The sequence below is a fragment of the Salvelinus alpinus genome, chromosome 2 (genome assembly GCF_045679555.1).
Source record: "Salvelinus alpinus chromosome 2, SLU_Salpinus.1, whole genome shotgun sequence".
In the NCBI taxonomy this organism is placed as follows: Eukaryota; Metazoa; Chordata; class Actinopteri; order Salmoniformes; family Salmonidae; genus Salvelinus; species Salvelinus alpinus.
In genome coordinates, this window is record NC_092087.1 from 74,570,963 (window position 1) to 74,595,617 (window position 24,655).

Sequence of the window (24,655 nt, forward strand, 5' to 3'; positions counted from 1 at the left end):
AGCCTGCTTGGAGAGCTAGATGGACGGATTGGCACTTTTGGGATTATTCCATCTGTTCTGGTTAAGCGGTACCAGAGCGCCAAGTCTAGGTCCAAGTGGCTTCTAAACAGCTTCTACCCCCAAGCCATAAGACTCCTGAACATCTAATCAAATGGCTACCCAGACTAAATGGCTACCCTCTATGCTGCTGCTACTCTCTGTTATTATATATGCATAGTCACTTTAATAACTCTACCTACATGTACATATTACCTCAATTACCTCGACACCGGTGCCTCCGCACATTGACTCTGTACCGGTACTCCCGGTATATACTGTAGCCCTGATATTGTTATTTACTGCTGCTCTTTAATTTTTTGTTATTCTTATCTTTTACTTTTTTGGGGTATTTTCTTAAAACTGCATTGTTGGTTAAGGGCTTGTTAGTAAGCATTTCACTGTAAGGTCGACACATGTGGAATTCGGCGCATGTGACAAATTCAATATGATTTTATTTGATTTATGGTTGGTGTAGACATGACATGCTATAAGATCACTTTGTGATAATGAAATCTTGACTTGTGATAGTAATAGTTGTTTTGACTTTTTGTTGGGACTGGAATTATTATATGATACATTTCATAAACGTTTTGACCACATGGCATGTGTCTCTCTTATCAGAGGATGCCTTTCTTGAAGAAATAAATATATCTTCATTTCCTCAACTCATCACACTGTAATATGTCAGCTGGGCCCGGGAGAGACCTCGTGGGAGAGACACTTACGTCTTAGCTGCAGTGCAGGGGGAAAGCACCGCCGCACCGAGCAGAGCACTACCTCACTTATTCCACCTGTATTTCCAGATAGGACGCCTGAGGCTGTATGAGGTCTGAGGAGAATGGAAAATCCTTCATTTATGCATTCGCTTCCCCAAGGTTAAAGGTCAAGTTTTGTCTGGAGTTAGTAAGCATGTTGGAGTTTTGCCAATGTGACCGACAACTACTGTACGTCTTGTGTCAGACATTAACTTTCAGGGTTAAAAGTCATGTTTTGTTTAGTAATTACTAAGCATTTTCAAGTTTAATCAAAGAATAGCAAGTCTTGTTCACTAGCTCTGTCACTTCCACAATCACTTTCAGGTTAAAAATTATATTTTTGCGATTTCTTGTCAACCTTCATTGATGAACGTGACCAATGCCTTAGCCTTGTTAACTAGTAGTGTCATGAAGCCATAACCTCAGTAAACCATACTAAACATGTACTAACTCATTCATATGGTATCTTCTTAAGGTACCGAAATGTGGTGTCCAACAACTGCATCAAGGGAGTCAAGGACATGTACACACCCAGGAAGCAGATGTGTCCCAACAGGGCTCCAAAAGGCCTTTCTCTCTCCACCAGAGAGGGCAAGCTTACCGCCGACCTGCACACCAACGTCACCTTCCTGGTGCATCTGGATGAGGTAGGACTGGGCCAAAATCCAAAATGGCCTCCTTTTTGTATATCATTCTTATGGGCCTAGGAGCCCAAATGAATCTGTGTCCTAGGACTCTTGAAAGACCTTTGTAGCTCTCAGCAGTACACAATGTCACGCAGTATAGATCTACTGTCTTGTGAATGACTCAGGTCTAAATAGCCAATATCACTATTCACAATAGGAGCCGTGCCAGAGGGTGTGACACCCTGACAGTGTTTCATTACAGCGGGAAGATGGGAAGATGACGAGCATTGGCTAACCTATACAGAGAGATACTGTAGCCACTGTAAGCTTTAATGTGTTTTTGTACCTCTCTTTTGAAATGTGAGATACCTATTCAGGCTTTTTAACATGGATCATATTATAACCATCATAATGTTTTACAAAATGAAATGGAAAACATTCAATGAAAAATATTTAACCTTTCATTGAGCAGAAATATACAGAAGGGTTGCCTTCACTTAGAATAGACAACATAGAAATGCTACAAAATAGTGTCCCTATGTGCAACTCACCCTGTGCTGTTGAGGTAGTTCTGTCCTTGGCTGCAGCTCCTTGATACAACAGCTGGGTTGAACCAGAACGCTGGTAGACAGTTCCCTTCTCTACGCCGTTCATAACCATAATCACTATAACAAATCACATACAGAATGTGATCAACATCAACACTTTACCTCTACCTACTGTATATGTACATATCTACCTCAATTACCACATACCCCTGCATGTCAACTCGGTACTGGTACCCCGTGTATTTAGCCAAGTTATCGTTACTCATCATGTATTTATTATTATTTTTCTATATTTTCTCTCTGATTGTTGGGAAGGGCCCGTAAGTAAGCATTTCACTGTTAGTCTACACCTGCTGTTTACGGAACGTGATAAATAGAATTTGCACAGAAATACTTTGACGAGGCCCTGAGGCCCATTGTGAGGCCCATTTCTTTTAGGTATCTATGACCAACAGATGTATACCTTTACTCCCAGTCATGTGAAATTCATAGTTTAGGGCCTGATTAATTTTTTCCAATTGACTGATATCCTCATATGAACTGTTTCTCATGTTGCATTTATATTTTTGTTCAGTATATAACCTCTGATTTCAGTTTAGTCACTGTCCCACTTTGTAATCAACCCCGGGACCTTTTGTTCACAGCACAACAGAACAACAGGCCGGTGCATTGTCACCCTCTAACACAATACACAATCAGTAAACATTTCAGACCTTCACTTTTGTGTACACTTCAAGGTCAATTAAAAGTTTTATTGTTATTCACTCTGAATGTTGAAGTTTCTCAAAAATATTTATATATTTATTTATTTGAATTTCACTGTCTCTATCACCAGCTGTAGAGATAGATAGAGAGAAGGAGAGAGAGAGAGAGAGAAAGCGAGAAAGAGAGAGAGAGGGAACGAGAGAGAGACAGCGAGAGAGAGCGAGAGAGAGATACATGCTATGTGGTCAGGAAGTTTGTGAAATGTATCACATAAAAATTTCATTCCCAAAATAATTAAAAACAACTATCACAGGAGACTAATGGATTGCAATTAAAACTCATACAGTCTGACCTGAAACCGCTGGCATTTATATACAAATGTATCATTAATTTTCTCTTCCCTGACTTTAGAAAATGAAAAAAACAACCCAGCAGTCCTATTAAAAGCCTTCATCTTCTAAATGAATGGGATCCTGAAATAGTGAATTAAATGCAAAATTGGCTTAAATGGGACAACTTACACAAAACATCATACAAAATGTCTCTCTCTTTTATGGACAATGAATGCTGAACTTCTGTTTATCTACTCATGTTTAGATTTGAGTTTAAAGGAAATGTTTTCATGTCTTCTATTTTACTGCAATTGCGAGTTATTATACTAGTATATTATAATTACCATTCAAAGTTGTGGGCCTGACATATACACAACTCAGCAGAGAGGACTTTTGCGTGGTCTTTTCCCAGCATGCAATGGTTTCCTGGTCTACATTTCATATAGATATCTACCATGGAAAAACATTTCAGTCAGGGGGAGGGTTTAGAATTTTTTTATTTAGTCCAGGGGAGGGTCAGGACTTTTGTAATCGATTAAATGCCAAATTTCTCAGGGTTTGAGAATTAGTTGCTTATTATATTATCTTGATGTGTGCCCGATGATGCCCTTCTGATTCTCTGCTGGGCACGCAATATCAAGTGCACCTAGTGTGGTCTCAATAAAATGATCCATAGCCAGTGCCTTCGGAAAATATTCAGACTTTTTCCACATTTTGTTACGTTACAGCCTTATTCTAAAATGGATTTAAAAAAAACTAAATTCTCAGCAATCTACACACAATTCCCCATAATGCCAAAGTGAAAACAGTATTTTGATAATTTTTTAAAATGTATTAAACATCTAAAACAGAAATACCTTATTTACATAAGTATTCAGACCCTTTGACATGAGACTCGAAATTGAGCTCAGGTGCATCCTGTTTCCATTGATCATCCTTGAGATGTTTCACCAACTTGATTGAACTCCACCTGTGGTAAATTAAATTGATTGGACATTATTTGGAAAGGCACAAACCTGTCTGTATAAGGTCCCACAGTTGACAGAGCATGTCAAAGCAAAAACCAAGCCTTGAGGTCAAAGGAATTGTCCATAGAGCTCCGAGACACGATTTTGTCAAGGCACAGATCTGGGGAAGGGTAGCAAAAAAATTCTGCGAAGTTGAAGATCCCCAAGACCACAGAATGGAAGAAGTTTGGAACCACCAAGACTCTTCCAGAGTTGGCCGCCCACCCAAACTAAGCAATCGGGGGAAAAGAGCTTTGGTCAGGGAGGTGATCAAGAACCCGATGGTCACTCTGACAGAGCTCTATAGTTCCTCTGTGGACATGGGAGAACCATCCAGAAGGACAACAATCTCTGCAGCATTACACCAAACAGGCCTTTATAGTTGAGTAGCCAAACGGAAGCCATTCCTCAGTAAAATACACATGACAGCCCTCTTGGAGTTTGCCAAAAGGCACCGACCATGTGAAACAAGATTCTCTGGTCTGATGAAACTAAGATTGATTGAACTCTTTGGCCTGAATGCCAAGTGTCACGTTTGGAGGAAACCTGTAATCATGCCTACAATGAAGCATTGTGGTGGTAGCACCATGTTATGGGGATGTTTTTCAGCGGCAGGGACTGGGAGACTAGTCAGGATCGAGGCAAAGTACAGAGAGATCCTTGTTTCATCAAGGAAAACTGATGCTGCTCCAGAGCACTCAGGACCTCAGACTGTGTCGAAGGTTCACTGTGCAACAGAACAATGACCCTAAGCACACAGCCAAGACAACGCAGGAGTGACTTCAGGACAAGTCTCTGAATGTCCTTGAGTGGCCCAGCCAGAGCCCGGAGTTGAACCCAATCCAACATCTGGAGAGACCTGAAAATAGCTGTGCAGCAACGCTCCACATCCAACCTGACATAGCTTGAGAGGATCTGCAGAAAAGAATGGGAGAAACTCCCAAAATACAGGTGTGCCAAGCTTGTAGCGTCATACCCAAGAAGACTCAATGCTGTAATCGTTGCCAAAGGTGCTTCAACAAAGTACTGAGTAATTGGTCTGAATACTTATTGAAATGTGATATTTCAGTAGTTTTTTTGATAAATTAACAAACATTTCTAAAAACGTGTTTTTGCTTTGTCATTATGGGGTATTGTGTGTAGATTGATGAGGAAAAAACGATTTAATCAAATTTAGAATAAGGCAGTAACTTAACAAAATGTGGAAAAGTCAAGGGGTCTGAACACTTTCCCAAGGCACCAAAAATGCTATAGGCCTAGGCGTTACGAATAGCATTCAAGGAGAAGCACAGGGCAAAGTTATATTTCTAAGAAAACGTACATCCTTGCAAGTTTTTGCACTGCTGGCATGGTGTATATAAAACTAGGTTACACTGCATTACACACTGCAATGGATAGGCGTTCCCAATCATGAGCCCCGGCCTGCCCTGCTCTTGCTGATGTAAACCCTTTTGTGGTGCCTAACAAATGACTGTGCTGTGTAAGGTGGCACTTTAGGAGGCGAGTCAAAGGCTTCTTCTGGATTTTTCATTTGTCAAAAAAAGTATATATCTGTGCACGCGGACCAGGCCTACTGATTCAGTTTGAGAGGGAGAGAACAAAGATGAAAAGGAAGACCCGAGGTGAACTTGCTACTGATAGATTTGATTTTAATAAAAACTATATGTTTTGTTGCCCATAATGAAGCTACTTATCAGAGTGTTTGACCTCACAATAAGCCATATTAAGTAATTTACAGAACTTACATTACTATGAAGCAGCACTAGTTTAATTTGACTTTAGGCTATTAACAACAAGAGGGCTTTATGTTGGAGTCTATTTCTTCCTATTCAAGAAATAAGAGGTAGACCTACCTGTTAGGCAGATTCAATTATAGTCTACTATCCATAGACTTTGTCAGCCAAGTCCTTCGGACACCAAACACTCCTTGAATATCTCAGTGTCAGTGAAGAGCTTGGTGTATTAAGTTAAAACCAGGGCTCGAATTGAGGGGGTATGTGAGGGTATTGTAGCTTTGGTTTAAATAAAAACAATTCTAAATGCATAAGCCTACCCCGTTGTTAATTTGGGAAAAAACATTTATGGACCTGATTATATAAAGTGAACTATAATGATGCATTAGTCCGCAATGCTAGAAACAAGCTGTGAAATGGCGGGTAAAGACGTGACTCCAATGCAGATGGGAAATCTTTGGTTTGTCTTTATGACTTTCAAAGTCTGTGCTACAACCTTCTATAGCTGAGGAGACAAAACATGTACTTTGCTTGAGAAGTAATGTGTGATTCTGTCACTATCAATTGACGTTTGACATTTCAACAGGTTATTAAACAACATAATAACTCTAAACGAGTCAGGAGCAAAACATGTAGCCTAAGAAGGAATGAAAACTAATGATAATACAGTCAGTGGCTTGCGAAAGTATTCACCCCCCTTGGCATTTTTCCTAATTTGTTGCCTTACAACCTGGAATTAAAATAGATTTTTTTGGTGGTTTGTATCATTTGATTTACACAACATGCCTTCCACTGAAGATGCAAAATATTTTTTATTGTGAAACAAACAAGAAATAAGACAAAAATAGAAAACATGAGCGTGAATAACTATTCATCACCACAAAGTCAATACTTTGTAGAGCCACCTTTTGCAGCAATTACAGCTGCAAGTCTCTTGGGGTACGTCTCTATAAGCTTGGCACATCTAACCACTGGGATTTTTTCCCATTCTTCAAGGAAAAACTGCTCCAGCTCCTTCAAGTTGGATGGGTTCCGCTGGTGTACAGCAATATTTAAGTCATACCAAAGATTCTCAATTGGATTGAGGTCTGGGCTTTGACTAGGCCATTCCAATACATTTAAATGTTTCCCCTTAAACCACTTGAGTGTTACTTTAGCAGTATGCTTAGTGTCCTTGTCCCGCTGGATGGTTAACCTCCGTCCTAGTCTCAAATCTCTGCAAGACTGAAACAGGTTTCCCTCAAGAATTTCCGTGTATTTAGCACCATCCATCATTCATTCAATTCTGACCAGTTCCCCAGTCCCTGCCGATGTAAAACATCCCCACAGCATGATACTACCACCACCATGCTTCACAGTGGGGATGGTGTTCTTGCGGTGATGAGAGGTGTTGGGTTTGCGCCAGACATAGCGTTTTCCTTGATGGCCAAAAAGCTCAATTTTAGACTCATCTGACCAGAGTACCTCCTTCCATATGTTTGGGGAGTCTCCCACATGCCTTTTGGCGAACAACAAACATGTCTGCTTATTTTTCAGCAATGGATTTTTTCTGGCCACTCTTCCGTAATGCCCAGCTCTGTGGAATGCACGGCTTAAAGTGGTTCTATGGACAGATACTCCATCTCTGGTGTGGAGCTTTGCAGCTCCTTCAGGGATATCTTTGGTCTCTGTTGCCTCTGATCTGTTGCCTCTGATCCCCTGATCTGTACTTCTCCACAACCTTGTCCCTGAACTGTTTGGAGAGCTCCTTGGTCTTCATGGTGTCACTTGCTTGGTGGTGCCCCTTGCTTAGTGGTGTTGCAGACTCTGGGGACTTTCAGAACAGGTGTATATATACTGAGATCATGGGACAGATCATTTGACACTTAGATTGCACAAAGGTGGACTTTATTTAACTAATTATGTGACTTCTGAAGGTAATTGGTTGCACCAGATCATATTTAGGGGCTTCATAGCAAAGGGGGTGAATACATACACACACACCACTTCTCCGTTTTTAAGTTTTTCGACTTTTTTGAAACAAGTTATTTTTTTAATTTCACCTCACCAATTTGGACTAATTTGTGTATGTCTATTACATGAAATCCAAATAAAAATCAATTTAAATTACAGATTGTAATGCAACAAAATAGGAAAAATGCCAAGGGGGGTGAATACTTTTGCAAGGCACTGTATACTTTAGCTGCCCGTTATTGAGCCTGCCTGGTCTAATGAATCCAATGGAATCTGCCCAAAAGTGCAAACTCTGCACATCTGGCACTCCAGACAATTAAATGGCTCAATTAAACTCTGAAATGAAACAAATACTACTTGAACCGTGGTCTGCTATGAAAGCTTCGACTGCGTTCCTTTCCTCCACTAGTGCACTATTAATCATCTAGGAGACACAACCAGGAAGGAAGGAATCATCCACACTTGACTGGTGCTAAAAGTAATTTCAAAATGTTTTCCAAAAGTGAGATAAGAAGTAGAGATGTGGTTTCAGTTGAGTTGTTCATCACTGAGGCAAAACGTGGGAGCTCCAACTTAGAAGAGAATGGGCAATATGTTAAAGTACTAAAAGGAGACTTAGTGAAGAACACTTTCCCCCAAATTGATTTCTGATGTACTTGTTGTATATTTATTGCATATGTTTGTGCTTTGCAAGTTGTTCCAACCTTGAATACTGTCTATAATCAACAGATAAAGTGAAATAAAAAACGTTTTCTTGTTATCAATAGAAGTGATAACATATTACAGCAACCAATTTACAGAGATACAAACAATGATTTAGGTTTAAACCTACTGTTAAACCTACTGTAAATGTTTACAGCGACAAGGGCCCCTCATCATCCATAAACCAGATGTTGTGCTCCTTCTCGAATATCTGAAAGAGTACACACAGACAATTCAATAGAATAGAATATTTACATAGTTTGTACCATATACCTAGTGTACACATCTATCTCTGGATGTAAGACACTACAGCAGTTTACTGCTGAATAATGAGAGTTTCAAAACACCTCATGATCAAAAGGCAGAGACAGCAGTACATGTCCAAAATACTTATTCCCCAGTATACAATATTCAGTGTCTAAACTCACGTCTCCAGTCGTTACCAGCATCAGATGAGATGAACATTCCAACATTATTGTACGACAGGTCAGACTCAATATTCCCTGTGGTAAAAATACAACAAACATGAGTTTTGAGCTGCATCATGTTTGTCAGGTTCACCAACTGATCTCTCTCTGCACCAGCTAACTTGTGAGTGTGTGTGTACGTGTGCGTGTGCGTGTGTGTTCGTGTGTGTGTGAGGGCGCAAGGGCGAGTGCTTTACTGGGCCGAGGCAGAGGGTTATGTAGAGATACCCGAACTCACACTCACACACAAACATAATAAACTGTGTCATGTGTTCTCAGTCTGCACTTGCCCACTTAAATAAACCGGGTGACTGTGCGTCACCAAAACCTAACATCAAACATTAGAAGTGTTATAGTGTGTCTCTGGACAGATTCAGTACATTTATACAGGCTCACAGTGGCTTAGGGATCTCACAGATCCATTAAGAGATTAGAGGATAGGTGGAGGGGACAAACTATTGTTTTGGTGACAGAGCAAATATTGTTTGTGGACAGAGATCAAGAAAGCATATTCCTGGATGTAAGTAATTTTTTGTGGTTGTTGCTAAGATACAATATTTTCCCACACAATCAAAGATGAGTTGTTTATAGCAGGACCTGCAGATCCCTATCAGTAATGTTAGGGATTGGATAATCATCATAATATTCACAGTCAAATGGAATTTCAGCACTGACCTGGAAAAGATACAGTTATTCTCCTTTTGTAACATTACCTAAATTGAATAGAAATGTCTTTCTATTCAGCCAAGTGAATTTCCACATAAGTGGACATCAAGGGAATATAGTCTAATACATCAAATGTTCATTCTGTATTCTCTCACCTGTGGCCACTATGATTCCCGGTACTGAGGCCTTGGTTGATATGCTGCCTGACACGTAGGGGTTAAGACATTTGCAGTTGGATATGGAGCGAACAGAAGGGCTGAGCGGTGAGAAATGACAGACAGTCCATTATATTTGACGAAGCCATTATACACTGGTCAATCAAATCACCAATGGTACATAGAACACTATAGGGTTGATCATCAAAGGCTTACAAAGCATATGCTTTTTATTTCAAGAGAAGGTCCTTTAGATAAGGAAAAGAAAAGCTGCTATTCTGTCTTCATCTCCGAAAAGCCTGAAGATACAGACTAATAGAATCCTTTTGATTCTGAATTCTTCCAGTGAGTTACATTTACACCAAATGCTTACAACAATGCTAACATAGGCAGTTAACAATACAACAAACTATATTTGGCTAACAAAACTAAACACAACTAAGCCAATATCCCGCAGCCTCCCTCCGACAAACCATGATGCGCCTCCATAGTTTGTTGTAATTGTCGTTATCAGTCATTAATACAGAGACAGAGGGAGGATTTTTTTATGAAATCATCAGGTCAAGTCTCAGCGGCGAGCCGACAACAAAAGACAATCATATCTGTTCACAGAGCCCCCCCCCCCCCCCCCACACACACAAAAAATGTCTGCTTTAATCTTTGCCGTAAGGACACCAAGGGTAATGGGATTTGACAGTGTAATCAAAAATCATCTGTAATTAGAATGTCACATGAATGGCACAATTGTATTCAACCTGTAGCCCACTCAGCGTACAGCGTGCAGCCCCCACAATTGCCTCCCTAGGCTTTTAAGCAGTATGAACTCTTACCGCTAATTGCTCAAAGTTATAGTCATCCTTTACAGTCACGTCACATGGGATAAAAAGAAAGATAGGGCACTTAAATGAATAATAACTGTAAATAGCAAGGAGTGTGTACACAATTTGTCTTCATATCATAGTTTAAATGTGATTACGTAAATACCTTGAAGAGAACTGAACACATATTCCTGGATTAAAATAAACTGTCATTGGAGATTATCTATTGAGTATGCTTTTTTAACTCCTGGACTAGGCTTAATCTGGGTCTGGGAAAGCACCTCAAAGAGTCTTAGATCATGTATGATCACCACAACGATGAGCCTTCCCTGTTAGCTTCAGTATAACTCACCAGTATACAGTGGATGTCGTTGCCAGCCAGGTCTGTCGCCGGGGCCTGCAGCAACCTCCAATCATGGCCCTTGTTGTAGGTGATGTAGGTCTTCACCTGGTTGTCTAGCCTCCTGTTTGCGATCAGCATGCCTTTCATACCTGCTACCTATGGAGAAATAGAGAAGAAATCTTAAAACAGACACTAAAACTAGCCAATCCAAGCACCAGAATTGTTAACGTTATGTTTTGTTTTCTTTTTCAAGCACTAAACAGTACCCAAACTGCCCCCCGACAGACATAGGGGTGCTAAGGATGCTGCAACACCCTCTGAAAATAAATAAATAATATATAAAGTAATACAAATATATTTATATATACTGTATATATAGAACATTAGATTTTTTTCACAAATAAATCACAGACAGTTTCACTAACAATGCACCCCCACACCATCACACCTCTTCCTCCATGCTTCACAGTGTGAACCACACATGTGGAGATCATCTTCACTTGCACCTACGCTGCATCTCACAAAGACACGATGGTTGGAACCAAAATCCTCAAATTTGGACTCATCAGACCAAAGGACAGATTTCCACCAGTCTAATGTCCATTGCTTGTATTTCTTGGCCCAAGCAAGTCTCCTCTTCTTATTGGTGTCCTTTATTAGTGGTTTCTTTGCAGAAATTGGACCATGAAGGCCTGATTTACGCCGTCTCCTCCGAACAGTTGATGTTGAGATGTGTCTGTTACTTGAACTCTGTGAAGCATTTATTTGGGCTGCAACCTGAGGTGCAGTTTCACTCTAATTAACTGATCCTCTGCGTAGAGGTAAATCTGGGTCTTCCTTTCCTGTGGCGGTCGTCATGAGAGCCAGTATCATCATAGCGCTTGATGGTTCTTTCAAAGTTCTTAAAATTTTCTGCATTGACAGACCATGTCTTAAAGTAATGATGGACAGTTGTTTGTCTTTGCTTATTTGAGCTTTTCTTGCCATAATATGAACTTGGTATTTTACTAAATAGGGCTATCTTCTGTATACCGCCCCTAACTGTTTGGCTCCAACGCATTAATTAACAAGGAAAGAAATTCCACAAATTAACTTTTAAAAATACATACCTGTTACTTGAAATGCATTCCAGGTGACTACCTCATGAAGCTGGTTGAGAGAATTTCAAGAGTGTGCAAAGTTCTCATCAAGGCAATGGGTGGCAACTTTGAAGAATCTCAAATATAAATAGATTTTGATTTGCTTAACACTTTTTGGATACTACATGATTCCACATGTTTATATCATAGTAGTAAAAATAAAGAAAACCCTTGAATGAGTCGGTGTGTCCAACATTTCGACTGGAACTGTATGTGTGGATGTCATGTAATAGTAATATTACATATGGACCTGCAGGTAACTGCCAAAATAAAGGAAACTCTTGGGTAAATGAGGGTTCTGGCGGCTCTGTTATGGTGTGGGGTACTTTTTCCTGGCATGGTTTAGGTCCACTCAACCCCTTAGAGGGCATGGTAAATACCAATAAATACACAACCATTCTGAGGGATAAACTTCAACCTATGGTGAAGCAGATCTATCCTGATGGCAATGCTCCCATCCACAGGGTCACTGAATGGTTTGATGAGCGTGAAAATTATGTAAACCATATGCCATGGCCTTCTCAGTCACCAGATCTCAACCCAATTGAACACTTATGGGACATTCTGGAGCTGTGCCCGAGACAGCGCATTCCACCACACTCAACAAAACCCCAAATAATGGAATTGTGGAATAATGGTGTCCCATCCCTCCAATATAGTTCCACACACTAGTAGAATCTATGCCAAGGTGCATTGAAGCTGTTCTAGCTTGTGGTGACCCAACGCCCTATTAAGACGATTTATGTTGGTGTTTCCTTTATTTTGCCAGTTACCTGTATGCGTGCGTGTGGAAACATCTATGTAGGCAAAACAACAACGTCCAGCACTATAGTAATATTAAATATAGACTGATGTATGCATGTGGATCCATCTACATAGACAAAACAAACAACACAACAACTTTCAGCACAGTAGCACTAGTATGATAAACGACCACTGAGATACCAGACTTCCCTCAGTACGTGCACTCGGTCTCCCTGCAGACAGCCTTTTACAATCTCTCAATATGCATTAATGAAGATTTCTGCAATCTATTAGAAATATGGATCCACTGCTGAATCAGGGAATCAGAGATTCTGAATGGGGGGGAAATGGGGGGAGGGGTTAAGAGTGTTGGCAGAGAGCTAATACACTCAAACACACACACACACACACCGCTAGACTAACAGAAAGGAGCATCATCATCATGACCATTACATTACCTAAATCATCTAGCTAACCCTCCCTCCCTCCATCTCTTCCTCCCTCCCTCCTACCACTCACTCATTCAAAAGCTATTTATAGCTCTGAGTGAGTAGGGAATCAGGTAGTTCATCATTGGGCTGTCGTTGATTTGTAGGCCTACCACTCTGATTATTAACTGTGTTAGGATGTTCTGTAATATTCAGTAATGAAGTTCATACCTCTGGGAGATGGATTTAATCAAAACCGAACACTAAATGGCTAACTTTAACTCGAAAAACAGAGAAAAACATTTCGATTGAAGGAAAGATTGTCCAGATTGAATCCAAGTGACACTCAAATGACTCCCATTTGGCTAACGTTGGAAATATATCTTTTTTACTTCAGTGAATAATATAATTTATTTGAGAGAAAGAAAGACTGAGAAAGACAAAGTGAGAGAATACTGACGAGGGGCAATGAATTATTTGATCTTTCACTCAGTCTCTCTGTTCCCTGTTGAGCTCAAAGTACTTAGTGAATGATTCCTCTCTCAGAGCCTTTGAGGCGACTGGGTTTCTGAAGCCCAACACTCCAGGGTATGTGACAACAATACTTCGGACTCCAACAAAGTACTTTGGACAGAATTATATCTTATAGTCTTTTTCAGAGGAACTCAGAGGCATAGTCTGCCTCTTCAAAAAAAATATTATTAAAGTGAAACTTTGAAGTGATACATACAGCATAACTTCAATTTACAATAGTTTGTAATTAGCATATGCATGCATACCCAGAGGGCTAAATTAGTTAAAACAACGTCATACTGAATGGAAAACTGGATTGGCTTCATTTCAACCAGTTTTACCGACCGGGTGTCACCATCAATTTCAATACTAAGCCCGTTTTGTAAACCATTAACACACATGTTAGGAGTAGCAGGTTCTAACTCTAAAGATCAGACCCATATCTCACTCCTCTACCTCCCTCCATCACACCTGCCAGTGTCTGGGTGATAAACTGGGGATTCATCCTGAGAAAAAGGACTGGGGACAATCTTCAATGATTGTTATCTTTTATTTAACTAGTCGAGTCAGTTAAGAACAAATTCTTATTTTCAATGACAGCCTACCAGGGAACAGTGGGTTAACTGCCTTGTTCAGGGGCAGAATGACAGATTTTTACCTTGTCGGCTCAGGGATTCGATCTTGCAACCTTTTGGTTACTATTCCAATGCTTTAACCACTAGGCTATCTATGTGATGATATAGGGAATAAGAAGGCTATTACCAGTCCGGTGGTGTCGGTGGTAGGTGTCATCCCATGTTCACACACACACACACACAGTTGTTACAACTGTGAACACTTACCTCATACAGGTCCAGCATCTGGGTGGTCTTGACGTTCTCAATAGCCAGGGTGTCAGAGAGGTACAGGTTGTATGTGTCATTCTGGTTCCACTCCCGTACCGCTGCGATGATGGATCTTATGGGTTGGGGTTGTAACAAGCCGCCGAGTACGTGTTGTGTGTCACAAGATCAGGTCTGGTGTGCATACTGAATGTTTAACACTATAGCTGCCAATGCTCTCTACACAACATATAGTGTCTTTTAACAGCTGCAATAGAAGAGTGAGACTACACACTATGAGACTACACACCAGTGTGTAGTAATGTTACAAATTACTTCAAATCAAATCACATTTTATTTGTCACATGCTTCGTGTACAACAGGTGTAGACGTTACTGTGAAATGCTTACTTACGAGCTCTTTCCCAACAATGCGGAGTTAAAAAGTAAAACAAATTTGCTAAATACTAAAAAGTACTCAATCTGAATATTTGATCAACTGCATGTACTGTATATCCGGAGGCATGTGTGTATCACTGTAAAATGAATGTTGCTTACCTTAGGTAGAGAATATTTCGGCAGTTTGATTTTGAGGAATGGATCCCTCTGGTAGGACACATAGTAGCTGGCCTGTCCTGCTGTTGTAACCTGGAACACATTTAGTCAAAACACTGAGTATTCCTTTTGTGTTCACTTGTATCATTTGTCCATGCTGCACATCTGTGACTCATTGGTGTCAACATTAATTAACTCCTTGGATGAATCTAAAACCTTCATAAATGTATCAATCATTACTCATCTTGCATCCTTCAAACAAGTGAACATGCATGACATTATTTATGATGTAAAGATATACACCGAGTGCACAAAACATTAGGAATACCTTCCTTATATTGAGTTGCACCACCCTTTGCCCTCAGAATAGCCTTAATCCGTCGGGGCATGAACTCCACAATGTGTTGAAAGCGTTTCACAGGGATGCTGGCCCATGCTGACTCCAATGCTTCCCACAGTTGTGTCGAATTGGCTAGATGTCCTTTGGGTGGTGAACCCTTCTTATTACACACAGGAAACTGTTGAACATGAAAAATCCGGCAGCGTTGCAGTTCTTGACAAACTCAAACCAATGTGCCTGGCATCTACTAATACAAATAAAATACAGCAGAAACTGCTCCTCTCACGTCCTCTCCTGTTGTCAATGCCCTTTGTGGTTTTGAAGGTAGATGTGGGCAAATCAAATCAAATGTTAGTGATGAGCTTTGATGGCAATATGGTGGTGACCACTGAGCTGTAGTTAATGAATAGCATTCTCACATAGGTGTTCCTTTTGTCCAGGTGGGAAAGGGCAGTGTGGAGTGCAATAGAGATTGCGTCATCTGTGGATCTGTTTGGGCGGTATGCAAATTGGAGTGGGTCTAAGGTTTCTGGGATAATGGTGCTGATGTGAGCCGTGAATGTTGACCTGTTTAAAGGTCTTACTCACATCGGCTTCTGAGAGAGTAATCACACAGTCACCCGGAACAGCTGGTGCTCTCATGCATGCTACACTGATAATTGCCTCGAAGCGCACATAGTCATTTAGCTCATCTGGTAGGCTCGTGTCACTGGGCAGCTCACGGCTGTGCTTCCCTTTGTAGTCTGTAATAGTTTGCAAGCCGGTGTAGTAGGATTCAATCTTTGTCCTGTATTGACGCTTTGCCTGTTTGATGGTTCTTCAGAGGGCAAAGCGGGATTTCTTATAAGCGTCCGGGTCCCTTTAGCTCTGTGCGGATGTTCCCTGTAATCCATGGCTTCTGGTTGGGGTATGTACATATGGCCACTGTGGGGACGACATCATTGATGCACTTATTGATGAAGCCAATGACTGATGTGGTGTACTCCTCAATGCCATCAGAAGAATTCCAAAACATATTCCAGTCTGTGCTAGCAAAACAGTCCTGTAGCATAGCATCTGCGTCATCTGACCACTTCTGTATTGAGCGAAATACTGGTACTTCCTGCTTTAGTTTTTGCTTGTAAGCAGGAATCAGGAGGATAGAGTTATGGTCAGATTTGCCAAATGGAGGGCGAGGGAAAGCTTTGTACACGTCTCTGTGAGTGGAGTAAAGATGGTCTAGAGTTTTTTCCCCCCTGGTTGCACATGTAACATGCTGGTAAAAATATGGTAAAATGGATTTACGTTTCCATGAATTAAAGTCCCCGGCCACCAGGAGTGCCGCCTCTGGAGGAGCATTTTCTTGTTTGCTTATGGCCCTATATAGCTCGTTGAGTGCGGTCTTAGTGCCAGCATCGGTTTGTGGTGGTAAATAGACAGCTATGAAAAATATAGATGAAAAGTCTCTTGGTAAATAGTCTGGTCTATAGCTTCTCATGAGATATTCTACCTCAGGCGAGCAAAACCTTGAGACTTCCTCAATATTCGATTTTGTGCACCAGCTGTTATTTACAAATAGACACACCCCTTGTCTTACCGGAGGTAGCTGTTCTATCTTGCAGATGCATGAAAACCCCAGCCAGCTGTATGTTATCCACGTAGTCGTTCAGCCACGACTTGGTGAAACATAAGATATTACAGTTTTTAATGTCCCTTTGGTAGGTTAGTCTTGATCAGAACTAATCCATTTTATTATGCAATGATTGCACGTTGGCAAATAGGAATGGTTATTGTTTGTTTTATTTTATTGAACCTTTATTTAACTAGGCAAGTCAGTTAAGAACAAATTCTTATTTACATTGACGGCCTACCCCGACCAAACCCTCTCCTAACCCGGACGATGCTGGGACAATTGTGCGCCGCCCTATGGGACTCCCAATCACGGCCGGTTGTGATACAGCCCGGGATCTAACCAGGTTCTGCAGTGACACCTCTAGCACTGAGATGCAGTGCCTTAGACCGCTGCGCCACTCGGGAGCCTCTTCTTCAAGCGAATGATGGGGATTTGGGCCCTGTCCGACTCGTTAAAGAAATCTTCATCCAGTTTGAGGTGAGAAAATCGCTGTCCTGATTTTCAGTCACAAGAGAAACATTATGTACAAAATAAGTTACAAATAATCAGATAAAAACACACACAATAGCACAATTGATTAGTAGCCCATAAAACGGCAGCCATCTCCTCCGGCGCCATTACTTCCAACCATCTAATTGAGACAATCAATATCCTCATTATTTTTTGTCAAAATAAATCTTTATTTTGCAAAGCAATGCTCAGCGGCCTGTCTGAGGAAAGTCATCCTATATGATACCAGTGCCTCGGCAAGCAAACACTTGAGCTGTTAGCCTATGCAGTCCAAACACCGCAAGCAGGGAAGAAAGTGCTAGAAACCTGTAATTAGAACACAGGATTCGGAGGCTATCAGGATAGGAGAACATTTTTGGTCAACAAAAGTGTGATTTTCCTAGCGTCAGCACTAAGGAGAAATGTATTTAATTCACTTACTCTTTCGTAATTCCATTAATCGAGAATGTATCTGGTATCTGGTATCTGCTGGCTTTCTGGGTAGGAAATGTTAGGGAGATGTATGAATGTGGTCAAACATGGTTGAGGGATCTGGTAGACCACAGATATATATTTCAGACCATTATTCTGTCAGAATGAATGTAAAGGCTGTCGCTCTCCTCATCCTCGGACGAGGTGAGGAGAGAAGGATCTTCAGACCAAAATGCAGCTTGAGGGAAATAAGCCATCTTTATTATAAATACGACGATGGCAACACGAAAACACAAACACTTTCAAATTTACAAAAACAAGAAAACGACGTATACGAAACCTGAACATAAACTTACATAACTAATACGTAACACTTACGGACAGGAAACATACTACATCGAAACGAAACGAACAACCGAAACAATCCCGTATGGTGTAAGACATAACACAGACACAGGAGACAATCACCCACAAACAAACAGTGAGAACACCCTACCTAAATATGACTCTTAATTAGAGGAAAACGCAAACCACCTGCCTCTAATCAAGAGCCATACCAGGTCACCCAAAACCAACATAGAAACAGATAACATAGACTGCCCACCCAAAACACATGCCCTGACCATAAACACATAAAAAACAACATAAAACAGGTCAGGACTGTTACAGAACCCCCCCCTCAAGGTGCGAACGCCGGGCGCACCAGCACAAAGTCCAGGGGAGGGTCTGGGTGGGCAGTTGACCACGGTGGTGGCTCCGGCTCAGGACGCTCTCCCCACACCACCATAGTCACTCCCCTCTTCTGTCTACCCCTTCCACTGACCACCCTAAAACTACCTTCCCCTAAATAAACGGCCAGCACCGGGACAAGGGGCAGCACCGGGACAAGGGGCAGCACCGGAACAAGGGGCAGCACCAGGATAAGGACCAGCACCGGAATAAGGGTCAGCACCGGGACAAGGGGCAGCACCGGGACAAGGGACAGCACCGGGACAAGGGGCAGCACCGGAACAAGGGGCAGCACCGGGACAAGGGGCAGCACCGGGACAAGGGGCAGATCCCGGCTGAAGGACTCTGGCAGGTCCTGTTTGGACGGCTCTGGCAGGTCCTGGCTGGACGGCTCTGGCAGGTCCATGCAGGCTGACGGCTCTCGACGCTCATGGCAGACTGACGGCTCTCTACGCTCATGGCAGGCTGACGGCTCTCTACGCTCATGGCAGGCTGACGGCTCTCGACGCTCATGGCTCTCTGACGGCTCTGGCTGCTCATGGCTCTCTGACGGCTCTGGCTGCTCATGGCTCTCTGACGGCTCTGGCTGCTCATGGCTCTCTGACGGCTCTGGCTGCTCATGGCTCTCTGACGGCTCTGGCTGCTCATGGCTCTCTGACGGCTCTGGCTGCTCATGGCTCGCTGGCGGCTCTGGCAGATCCTGTCTGGTTGGCGGCTCTGGCAGATCCTGTCTGGTTGGCGGCTCTGGCAGATCCTGTCTGGTTGGCGGCTCTGGCAGATCCTGTCTGGTTGGCGGCTCTGGCAGATCCTGTCTGGTTGGCGGCTCTGGCAGATCCTGTCTGGCGGGCGGCTCTAGCGGCTCCTGTCTGGCTGACGGCTCTAGCGGCTCCTGTCTGGCGGATGGCTCTGTAGGCTCATGGCAGACGGGCGGCTTTGCAGGCTCATGGCAGACGGGCGGCTTTGCAGGCTCCTGGCAGACGGATGACTCAGATGGCGCTGGGGAGACGGATGGCTCAGATGGCGCTGGGGAGACGGATGGCTCAGATGGCGCTGGGGAGACGGATGGCTCAGATGGCGCTGGGGAGACGGATGGCTCAGATGGCGCTGGTGAGACGGATGGCTCTGGCCGGATACGGCGCACTGTAGACCTGGTGCGTGGTGCCGGAACTGGAGGCACCGTGCTAATGATAAGCACCTTCCTACTAGTGCGGGGAGCAGGAACAGGGCACACTGTACTCTCAAAGCCTACTCTATCCCTGATGTGAGGTACCGGCACTGGTGACACCGGCCTGAGGACAAGCACATCAGGATTAGTAGGGGGAGAAGATACAGTGTGTTCAGGGCTCTGGAGACGCACAGGTGGCTTAGTGCGTGGTGCCGGAACTGGAGGCACCGGGCTAGATACACGCACTACAGGGAGAGTGCGTGGAGGAGGAACAGGGCTCAGGATACGCACTGGTAGCCTAGTGCGTAGTGTATACACTGTAGGTACTAGGCTGGGGCGGGGAGGTGGTGCCGGAAATACCGGACCGTGGAGGCGTACTGGCTCTCTTGAGCACTGAGCCTGCCCGACCTTACCTGGTTGAATGCTCCCGGTTGCCCGACCAGTGCGGGGAGGTGGAATAACCCGCACCGGCCTATGTAGGCGAACCGGGGAAACCATGCGTAAGGCCGGTGCCATGTATGCCGGCCCGAGGAGACGCACTGGAGACCAGACGCGTTGAGCCGGCCTCATGACACCTGGCTCAATACCCAATCTAGCCCTCCCAGTGCGGGGAGGTGGAATAACCCGCACTGGGCTATGCACTCGTACAGGAGACACCGTGCGCTCTACTGCGTAACACGGCGCCTGCCCGTACTCCCGCTCTCCACGGTAAGCCTGGGAAGTGGGCGCAGGTCTCCTACCTGCCCTTGGCCCACTACCTCCTAGCCCCCCCCAAGAAATTTTTGGGAATTACTTACGGGCTTTTTGGGCTTCCGTGCCAGACGCGTTCCCTCATAGCTCCGGTTCCTCTCTCCGGTAGCCTCTGCTCTCCTCAGTGCCTCCAGTTGTTCCCATGGCTTTTCGGGCTTCCAGCCACGTCTCCTTGCTGCCTCCTCAAACCACCGCTCCTGGGCTTTAGCTGCCTCCCTCTCTTCCTGAGAGCGGCGATTCAGTACTGCCTTAGCCCAGGGACCTTCTCCATTCGATATCTGCTCCCAAGTCCAGAAATCCTTGTTTTCCTGTCCCTTACTCCGTTGACTCCGCTGCTTGGCTCTGGTATGGTGGGTGATTCTGTAACGGCTGTCGCTCTCCTCATCCTCGGACGAGGTGAGGAGAGAAGGATCTTCAGACCAAAATGCAGCTTGAGGGAAATAAGCCATCTTTATTATAAATACGACGATGGCAACACGAAAACACAAACACTTTCAAATTTACAAAAACAAGAAAACGACGTATACGAAACCTGAACATAAACTTACATAACTAATACGTAACACTTACGGACAGGAAACATACTACATCGAAACGAAACGAACAACCGAAACAATCCCGTATGGTGTAAGACATAACACAGACACAGGAGACAATCACCCACAAACAAACAGTGAGAACACCCTACCTAAATATGACTCTTAATTAGAGGAAAACGCAAACCACCTGCCTCTAATCAAGAGCCATACCAGGTCACCCAAAACCAACATAGAAACAGATAACATAGACTGCCCACCCAAAACACATGCCCTGACCATAAACACATAAAAAACAACATAAAACAGGTCAGGACTGTTACAATGAAGCCAATCATGTGTAGGGCCTGGAGTTTTCCTGAACATGTGACCTGACTTTGAAGAAGTCTTGTTCCCGAGTAGGCTATAACTACATGCCAGAATTTTTTCAAGGCATCACGTGTAGGGCTAGGAGTTCTTCCTGAACCCCTGACTAGAGCCTAGAGTTTTCCTGGTGAAGCCACTTGCTCAAGAGAGAACTCCTGGCTCTAATTGAAATAGTTTGGACAAGGAGCTTTACTTGACCATGTGACCTGACTTGGAAAAACATGTGGGCCTAATTCATGTTCTAATAGAAATACATCTATATATCTCCCATTCAAATACTTCAAACAACTACGTATGCCTTTGGAGTTCACTTTGGATAGAAACATTATTTATACTGGACTGGATTGGCGGAATATTTATTCCACTTTTCCTGTTTGCTTTTAAATTTGTGCGTCCTCATTTGCACAATGTCAAAGAAAATGCTATTCAGGCGGCGGGGGGGGAATTTAAACATAACCCCAAAATCGCACCAGCATTACTTAGAATTCAGAACATTGCCATTTTAGATTCCTCTTTCTCGCACAAATTATGATTAATATGACATATTTGGGGACTGGTGTGGAAAAATATAAAACTCCCTAGGTTTCTCATCTGAACCAGAATAGAGTGCAAATGCAGACTCTCAAATGAAGGTTCAAATAAAAGGTTTGCATATTTTACATATGTCATGCGAGGTGCATTTTCTTTATACAGAATGTGTCTAATGTTTTTTTGACAATGTAAATTATGGAAATAGTGGAAAATTATGGAAAAATAAAATACCCGTGCAGCATAGCAACTGTTCAAGGATCAGAGGTGAGAATGACTATTACATAATTACCAATACATATGCATATTCAGATTGCAAATTAAGAATTAAAACACTTTGTGTCAATCAATGGTCCCCATATCTATTCTAATCAAGAACATGCTGCAGTTAATACAATGTGTCAAAACAAGAATGAATCATAAATATTAATATGTTTTATGAATTACAGTTGGATAGCTCTATCATACCATTTCCTCACACCTGAGGATCAACTAGTTGTTGCAAGTGGTGCTATAAAATATGTAAATCCCCTCCCAGTCCTAGACAAACCAAGTTGTGCGTAATACACAACACATGCCCATATCATTCAAGGCTAACGATATGCATCCTATGCAATGCATCACGGTCTACATACAATATGGTACAATATATTCTCCTCAGACAGAACCTTACCTGAATAAACATAGAGTCATCTTGGACCACCAGTGAGCTGATGTTGATCTAACCAGGGAAGGGGTAGTTTCTGTTGGGCTCTGAGCACGTTAGAGCCCGGCATGTTAATTACTGAATACCTGCAAGATGAGGAGATAGAGATGACTGGAGATCTGGATTCATCCAGCTGTGGATCATGCCTCTTATTCCTGGGAAGGTGAGGATACCTGGAAACCGAGGCTGTATGTCTGTATTAATTGAACTTCAGGGCAGTTCTGTATGGTTTGTGATTGACATGCAATAGAGGAGATAGTGTTAAACTTGTGACAGTATACTTACTGTGTGTATATACAGTATATATATATATATATATATAATTTGACCAGTATGTTGTGGTTTCCATTCTATAATGGTGATTGGTTCATACATGCAATACGTGAAGTTGTAGATTTGTCACTATTCAACATGATCAACTATGATCATTCTCTGTGTACAGAAAACTAAACTGTCTCTGATTCCGGGGCTCTACCAACAGCAGCAGCAGATAGCTAGAATAAACAATTTCACAATTTCACCTATGGAGGACCTTGGGTGGCGTTGCCGTGGCGAGTTATAGAGCTGACACTCCCAGAGTGAGAGGGATGAGAGGGAAAGGCCATATTAATCAAGTGTCATGCACTGCATTTATCAGTGGGGTAAATCCACTGTCTCTCCCCTGGGACACGACGCTCTAAACCCAGGGTGCAATTTATTCCTTGACAGACTCACTCTCTTCTATCGTTAGAGAGCTGATAATTGGACTGCAAATGTGGGGGCGTTTCTCTGCTGTGTGTGTGACAGAGAGAGAGAAAGAAAAAGAGAGGTGTGTTTGTGTGTGTGTGTGTGTGTGTGTATGCGTGCCTGCGTACGTAGTGCTTCTCACGTCCATTGGGGGTGTGCCTCCATGTGAACCAGATCTGACTCCTTGTCTAGACCCGTTACAGACCTGGAATAAAGAAGAGGAGGAGAGAAGGAAGGATGAAGAGGAGGAGGGGGAAGGAGGGCTAAAGTAATGAAAAGAGGGGAAGAGGAGGAGTGGAGACAGATAGAAGAAGAGGAGAAGAGGAGAGGAGGAGGGAAGAACAGGATGGGAGAAGATTGGGTGAAGTGAAGAGAAGGAGGAAAAAAGAGGTGAGGAGGGAAGAGAAGGAGGGAAGAAGACAATAAACAGAGGGAGATGAGTCTCAGCAGAGGTATTCCACTCCAGATATAGACTTCTCATTTCAGCGTTGTCTCAACAATGATTTCTTTCCATGTGAGGACATTCTCCCCAGATCTGTGTCACAAAATGTCAAATTACCTTAGCAACAGCCAGATACTGTGTGTTTGTTATTCTACCAAAAAGTGGTATCCGTCACAAAGCATAAATAGGCAGCAACCTAAATATGGAATTTCTTAAGTCAGGCACTGTACAATGGCAAGGCTGTGCTACATAATTCAAATTAGAGTCACTGTACTGTATTTCACTGTATTAATCTATCACATGTCAAGGTAAGACCCAGATGCAGACAAAGTTGAATTTACAAAAGTGTAAATGCCCCCCCCAACAGGGGCAGGCAAAAGACAGGTCAAGGGCATGCAGGGGTCAGTAATCCAGATAGGTGGGGCAAAGGTACAGGATGGTAAGCAGGCTCAGGGTCAGGGCAGGCAGAAAAGGTCAAAACTGGGAAAATTGGAAAACAGGAACAATCAAGAGACAGGAACAGAGGGAAAAAAGCTGGTAGGTTTGACGAAACAAAACAAACTGGCATCGAGCGATAGAGAAAAAGGGACATTTATCATGGATATAATCTAGGCCTGTCTTCACATTAATCATATACCTTGCACACGAACCGCCACCGTTTCGGAATAAGAAGCAATGAATGTATTTACGTGTTTGAATGCCGTCGTTCGTCATCTATCTCTGTTGAAACCAAACCTTCTTGTTTGGTTTCAACAAAACACATGCTCTGATTGTCCACCAGATGTC

The 24,655-nt window shown here is 42.9% G+C and overlaps 1 long non-coding RNA gene and 1 pseudogene across 1 annotated transcript; both read right to left on the bottom strand.

The window, feature by feature from the left end:
• LOC139541307 (VPS10 domain-containing receptor SorCS3-like) overlaps positions 1 to 14,671 on the bottom strand; it is a 35,539-nt pseudogene extending 20,868 nt beyond the window's left edge.
• Positions 14,672 to 15,051: 380 nt separating this feature from the next.
• Positions 15,052 to 23,829, bottom strand: LOC139567739 (uncharacterized). The gene is made up of 3 exons (XR_011673461.1): positions 23,556 to 23,829; positions 22,669 to 22,787; positions 15,052 to 15,141 (listed from the first exon to the last, which is right to left on the bottom strand). It is a non-coding gene; the product is annotated as an uncharacterized lncRNA (long non-coding RNA).
• Between the last annotated feature and the right edge of the window lie 826 nt (positions 23,830 to 24,655).